Here is a 7,069-nt window from a genome sequence, read left to right on the forward strand (position 1 = left end):
TCCTGTCTCAAAAAAGTTATATTTTATAATGTTGAGAACATCATACAATGTTCGTACTCTAAATTCTTAATGATGGTTATAAGCCGTCATCTCCCCAAGGCTGCTTATCTCAGTTATATATCTTAGCTAAAGATCAGACCCAGACTGTAACAGAAGTCTCTGATTTGAGAGTCAGAATCCTGGAAGAGACTCTCCAGCTACAGAGCAGATCAAGGTGGCATCTCTTCATATGTGCGGAGTAGAGCTTTGTTCTTGGTCTTTGCTTATATACTACCCAGTAGGTGTTGTGGAGTTCTAGGACTGTGACAAGTTACCATGAGTGAGTAATGTCACTGGATTCTGCTTATTAGGAACAGCCTTGGGTATAGTGGGGACATGTTTACTATGTTCATTATATGCCCTACAAGGCTATGTGAAATCTGAGAGGCAAGGAGATTCCAAAATGCTGGACATGCCAAAGTCATGGAATATCTTTTAAGTCGATCTTCAAATGAGGAGTGAACCCAGCCCAGGGGAGAGAAGTATTTTTTAGGTAGAAAAGATGTAATTGTGGAGCCATTTAAGCATTCTGAGATAGGACTACAGATTTGCAGTTTTCCCACTGGCTGTTGGTCTTACTCCAGTATTTCCTCACTGTGCTACATTCCTCCCTTTGGTAATGGTAATTCATATTCTGTGCCATTGATTGTTAGAAGTACACAATTGTTCTTTTGCTTTTGATTTTACATTTAAGACATTGCTTTGAGTCACAGAAGAGACTGAGATTTTAAACAAATTTGAAACTAAAAGTCAATGGAATCTTTTAATGTTGGACTTAACCCATCTTGCACTATAAGGTTACAATCACAATCCTATAGGGCTCAAGAGTGGAACGTGTTGGTTTGAATGTGAATGGACCCCATAGCCCATATATTTGACCACTTGGTTCCTACTTGGTAAAACTGTTCTGCAATGATTAAGAAGTATGGACTTGTTGGGGAGGTGTGTCTCTGGAGGTGAGCTTTGAAGTTTAAAAAGATTAGTGTCATTCCCTGTGTCTTTTTATGCCCAGTAGTTGTCTCTTAGTATAGGACCTCTCAGGAATCACTCCAGTATCATGTTTGCTTACCTGCTGCTATGCTCCCACCAATATGCTCATAGATTCTAAACATCTGAACTATAAGTACTAATTACATACTTTATTTTATAAATGCTTTGGTCATGATTACTTGTCACACAATATAAAAGTAACTAACATATCCTGCAAAGAGAGTATCGTTGGTAAGTCAGAAATGTTCTAAGAAGCTATAATTGAGTCCCCTTGGTGTCCAGAGGATATGGAAGACACACCACAAAAGGAAGTAAGATGAGATAAAATGACTAAGTATCACTTATATCCAGAATTGTGGATTCAGATATACAAGTGAGATATGCAATGGGGAAGAACTCTCATGGAGCTGGACACCTTGTCAAGAGAAAGGGTCAAGATTGTTGAATGAAAGGTTTCCCTGTGAATGTATATGTGTATATTCAATTACATTCACATATGTAAACACACACATACACAAACACACACACATACATACATACATATATACATACATACATACATACATACACACTCATGATTGCCAAACATCAAAGTATCTACAGAAGAAAATAGTCCTTCCTTGGTTCTCAAGAAATTATCATTTTCATAAGGGAAATACTACTCACTGCCCAACAGTAAGCCTTAAATTTAAAGACTAAGCCTTTAGAGGTCTCCTTCTTCATTATTGAGAATTGTGCTTCCCAAAAGAAATAAACTGCTCTCCCTGTATCTTGGAGACAGACTTACAATTTTGCCTATTGAAAGCCAGGCAGTGGTTGTGCATACCTTTAATCCCAGAACTTGGGAAGCAGAGCAGGAAGATTTCTGAGTTCAAGGCCAGCCTGGTCTACAGAGTGAGGTCCAGGACAGCCAGGGCTATACAGAGAAACCCTGTCTCAGAAAAAAAAAATGTCCATTGAGTCAAACCTAAAATTCATGAACTAACACTGTTTTACTCTGTCACAACCAAAAGTCTATATATCATAGGGCATAGAATGAGGTGAGCAACTGTCACAAAGAGAAAAATACCTACCTCAACAAGGGTCTAATACTCAAAATATCATTAAACTTGGCAAAAGGTGACTCTAAGGTAGACAGAGGGAAACAGTTAACTAGTTGTTTTCATCTCTGGGGAATCCAAGTTCTTAGAAAATTTCCCCAGAGTCTTATAGGAGAGTAAAGCCAACTCTCCAAACCTTTGATCACCTTGTCCAGAGACCCTCAGCTCTATAATCTGGTACCCTAGCTATGGGTTCAAGAGCAAGTCGCTGCCCATTTTTTGCAGTATAGGTCATTGCTCAGCAGGGAGAATATCCAACCAACATCTTCTAAAATGACAAATTGCACAGGATTCTAATCTTAGGAAAAGGAAATACACAAAGAAAAAACACTGCATCAAGTTTTCCAGCTATATGACTGAAGCAAGCTAAGGGCATTTTATTCTAAACATCTCCTTGGGATTTCTAGTCAAAATGTAACAGATCTGTCACAATGTCTGCCCTATCCTTAACACACAACTCCAACTTATCCACACATAATTCTTCTTTTATGCCTTGTTTCTAAGGGACAAGTTCAACTGATAAGCAGAGGAAGGAAGGCACTGTGGTGCTATTGAAGTAGATGGATGAACACCTACATAAATTAAGACACATTAGTCCTCTTGGATCCTACAAGGATACCAGAAGAATACCTGTATCTCTACATAATTTGGACCCTTGTCACTACAGTCCTTTTATTCTCTAACCCTTGGAGATTTTTACCTTAGTCTAAGGTAAAACATAAGGTCCCTTTATCATGTTCTCTCATGGACTAATTATGCAAGGGAGAACATTAGTGGAGGAGGCAGGTAAATAGGTGAATGAATAGGTTTCTTACTAGCTTATGTGTATTCCTATTTTACAAATGTGCGTGGGGAATTGCTATATGTGCTTTGGAAACATTTTTACCTACCATTTGGAAGCCTTCCTCTTCTTAACTACTGAGACTCACGAAGCCCAATTATTCATTCCTGGGAACTTCTCTGCCATTCAGAGGAAGAAGACTTCTGAACCTGCAGCATGAATACAGCCCCATCATTCCTTTTCCATAAATAGATACATGTTTTCCTAAGTAATTGTGATGAACTGGATTCAAAACATGTCTAGGTTTACTCCACAGGATGGCATTCAAGTACACACACACACACACACACACACACACACACACACACAGAGTGGGGAGAGGGGGAGGGGGAGGGGAGCCCCTGTCACAGATATTCAGGAAATACAACCCCTTTCTGTATTCCAGCAGATTAACATTTCACTTGAGGATTGTTTTTGACTACCCTAAGGGAATCCTCCTTCCACTTAATGACTGCAACTCCCTGTAAGATATTCTTCTCTAAGTTCTAAACACTACCAGTCCGGAGACTCAAATGGACTGACCTGCTACAATCCACATGGTTCCAACCCAATCCTCTGTGTCAGCAGGGCACAAGTACAAACACACCTACTAACAAGATAGAACCCATTTCCTCTTGGATGCCATCACTTCTTGCCACCTGTGCTCACCTCCAGCCATCCTGCTGATGGCCAGAGCCCTAAAACACATCAATTACAGACCAATAATCATCCTACTCTCTGTGAACTTAGCACTGTGCTTCAGCAACTGCTTCATACATGGTATGCTCTCCCATGGCCTCTGGACTTGCTAAGGCCCTGGTTCCTCTCTAGTGGACATACAGAAAATACATACCATATACCCTATTTACAGGTCCCATTCACCCCAGCTTCCACTATAGGCCACAAATACCTGCCATATCCATTATATTAACTGTGATCACACAGAAACTTGGTCATATTTGCATGGAAGAGGAGGGTTGGAGGACTTTCGTGGCCTTGGCTCTGGATATTATTCTGTGAATTTGAGAAGTATGGCCAAGAAAGGGAGTACATCCTAGTTTACTAGGTAGGCCTGGGCCAGCTATTGCAGGGAGGGAGACACACCCAAGTGGATCAATTCCATACATTGTTGCTCCTACCTCATTTATTCTGGAAACTAATCACTGCTACTTCTATGCATATTCACCCAGAGTAGAGACACTGTGCTCTAATGCTTGCTATTGCACACCCATTAAATGTGTACATCTAGAATAATATAGGTACATTCTATCATTGAAATATTTTCCGACTCACTTAGATTGGGATCGAAATATGGTTCTCTTACAGATGACTTAGTAGAAAAAATATAAAGTATGGATAGTGAATAAAAAATTAGTAGGAAGGCAGGATGTGAAATTAATAGAGTTGCATGGAAAACATTTGGGAAGAAGCAAGAATATCAAAGGCAGGATCTGATGGCAAGAAATGAGCTGTGTATAGAATTGAGGAGGCCCAGAAGTCTACGAATGCTATATAAAGCTTAGTGTACTGGGAACTCACAGGCTTTCTTTTATGACAGGAAGGGAGCCCAGGCAAGTCCCCATATCTCTCAGGCCCAAATGCAGACTCTTGGACAGTAAGCAACTCATATCCATGCCAAATATGAATTTCAGAGTCTCCTGGAGCCTATGTTACCTTTTTCTAAGAAGTAAAGAGCTCATAATTCCTAAGTGGCACTGGAGCTTACAAACAGAGGTCATTATTGGTAATCAGGACCTTGGTTCTCCCAGGACACCAAAGAGGGCAGAAGACCACTACACTGTTCTTCAGGAAACACAGTAGGCTGGCTCACAAACAAGTCAAGAAAATCACAAAGATCTATTGGGTGCATGAGTAATTAAATTCCACTTCAGTACATTTGCCTAAAAGAATGCCAACAGTTACCTGTCACAAGGTTGTGACACACTAACTTAACTGCTTCTAGACAGAGATGTGATTCCACCCTGAAACATGGTATCTGCCCTAAGGATCAAAGGCACAGAGGGTCCTCATTTACACTGAACTGAAATACTCCATTATGGGAATAGTACCTCCTCAATGCACTAGAACCATGAATACAGGGACGCTAGAGAAGCCACATGCCTAGCTATAATATAGGTCAGAAACCTCAGAACTAAAACAATAGAACCTGGGGCAAATGTGCCTGAACTTAATACTGGCAAATTTTTGACTTCTGCATTGGTTCAAGAACCTCAGGTGTCATATTAACCACAGCATCAAGGCTGAAGCACAGGGCAGTTAAGATGCAAAAGGTATACTGATACTGCAATAACACTGTTCTAATAATAATAATAATAATAATAATAATAATAATAATAATAATAATAATAATAAAACACTGCAATAATAATGTTCTAGAGAACAAAGAGTGTAGAAGGAAGGAAGCTGCCACATGCAATAAAAAAGTCTGCCTCAAAAATCACCTTTGACTCTGCTGCAAGTCTGCTGATGCCAAGAGGGTCTCCATGCACTCCTGGACTGAGGAGCTCTAGTCTAGAAACTGGAGTGTCCCTTGTTGCCTACAGTAGCCTGAAGACTAGGCTGCAGAGCCACACTCTGAGTAGCAGGAAGAAAAATAAGTAGAAACTCTTGAAAGTATAAAAGAGGTATGGGTTAATGAAACAGAACTTTCAGACAATTGACCCCTCAATAATAATCAATGAAGGACTGTGAATATTTTTAAAGGCTTTTTGAGGAAGCAGAGAAGGTTAGTGTCAAATGTTTGCCCATTGAACAGAAGAAACAGGGAGATATAAATATAAAATTGTAGGAATATGGATTCAATAATAATTTTAAAAGTTACTCTAACATCTAAAGTGCAAGAAAGCAGTTTCAGAACTCCATCAAAAGGGAGTGGGAATTACCTTCAGAAGTATGGAAAATTGTTGAAAAAGAGGATGTAGATGCTAAAGTTAAAGATTAAAAAAATATATTATATGCCCTTGTCAGGTCAGAGTCACAAACGAGGAAGTGTTATATCTAAAATAATTTCTAAAGCAAGGGGTATCAAAGCTGAAAATAAAAGTACTTAGCTGTTTCACTGAGCAATTTAGAGCCCATCACTGGTATCTATATCAGGTTAGTGAATGGACAAAGGACTGTCTAAAGATTAATTTCACATGAGGTGAGCCACATCAAAGTCTTCATTCAAAAATAACAATGATCTCAAAGAAGCTATCCCATTGCCTTGGCAACAGCTTTTCCTTTCCTTGGATTTCTAAATTAGATGTTCATATTGGAAGAATCAGATTTGTTGAATGCTGTAATCATTCAGAGACCCCAGAAAACTGATGGTTTTGATATTTTTTTTAGACTGAGAAAAGTGATGATTGAAAGTGGACATGTAGAAGAAGTGAGACTCAACTCGTGGTTTGGGCACTATTTAACTCTTTATGAAAGGCCATTTAAATAATCATAAGTTAGGAGAGTAGCATATGGCTTTAAATTATAGACAACAAACTTTTCTCGAAAGGCTACTTAGAAAAAATGCACTATTTTAAAATACTAGTTAACCAATATGATATATTAAATGGCTGTGCCATTAATTCAATGTGCTCTAAATTGACAGAGTATTTATAGCATTAGCATTCAAATATCATTTCCAAACAGCATATATTTATATAAATATTAGACAACTCAGCTTTTAAAAATGAATACATCAAAATATTATACATGACATGTTAAAAGCATCAATGTCATTATTATATTGCCTGTGCCTAATCCTCAAATATTTTCAAATTTTACTCTGTGATGGAAAAAGATAGTTAAATATTAATTTGGCAATATTATCCAAGATGAATATAATCATTTAGGAATAAAATTGTGTACTTTAATATAATATCAGTATTAATCTGCCTGCATTTATAAACCTTCTATATGTAATTTTATGTGCTGGGGTGTAGTTCACTGGTAGCCTAGCATATATGACCCCAGGTTTTATGACTTCAGCAAGGAATCCAACACTACATTTGTACCCTTGCCTCCTTACTCAATCTTTTTCCAACAAAGTCCTGGTATTCTCAAAGGAAACTCACAAGTTGCCTTTATCTAGTTTTTTTTTTTTTCTCATAGAGTTGGACTA

The 7,069-nt window shown here is 38.4% G+C and overlaps 1 pseudogene; it reads left to right on the plus strand.

The window, feature by feature from the left end:
* The first annotated feature begins 964 nt into the window (after positions 1 to 964).
* Positions 965 to 6,400, plus strand: LOC116079990 (annotated as a pseudogene).
* The last annotated feature ends 669 nt before the right edge of the window (positions 6,401 to 7,069 follow it).

The sequence above is a fragment of the Mastomys coucha genome, chromosome X (genome assembly GCF_008632895.1).
Source record: "Mastomys coucha isolate ucsf_1 chromosome X, UCSF_Mcou_1, whole genome shotgun sequence".
Taxonomy (NCBI): Eukaryota; Metazoa; Chordata; class Mammalia; order Rodentia; family Muridae; genus Mastomys; species Mastomys coucha.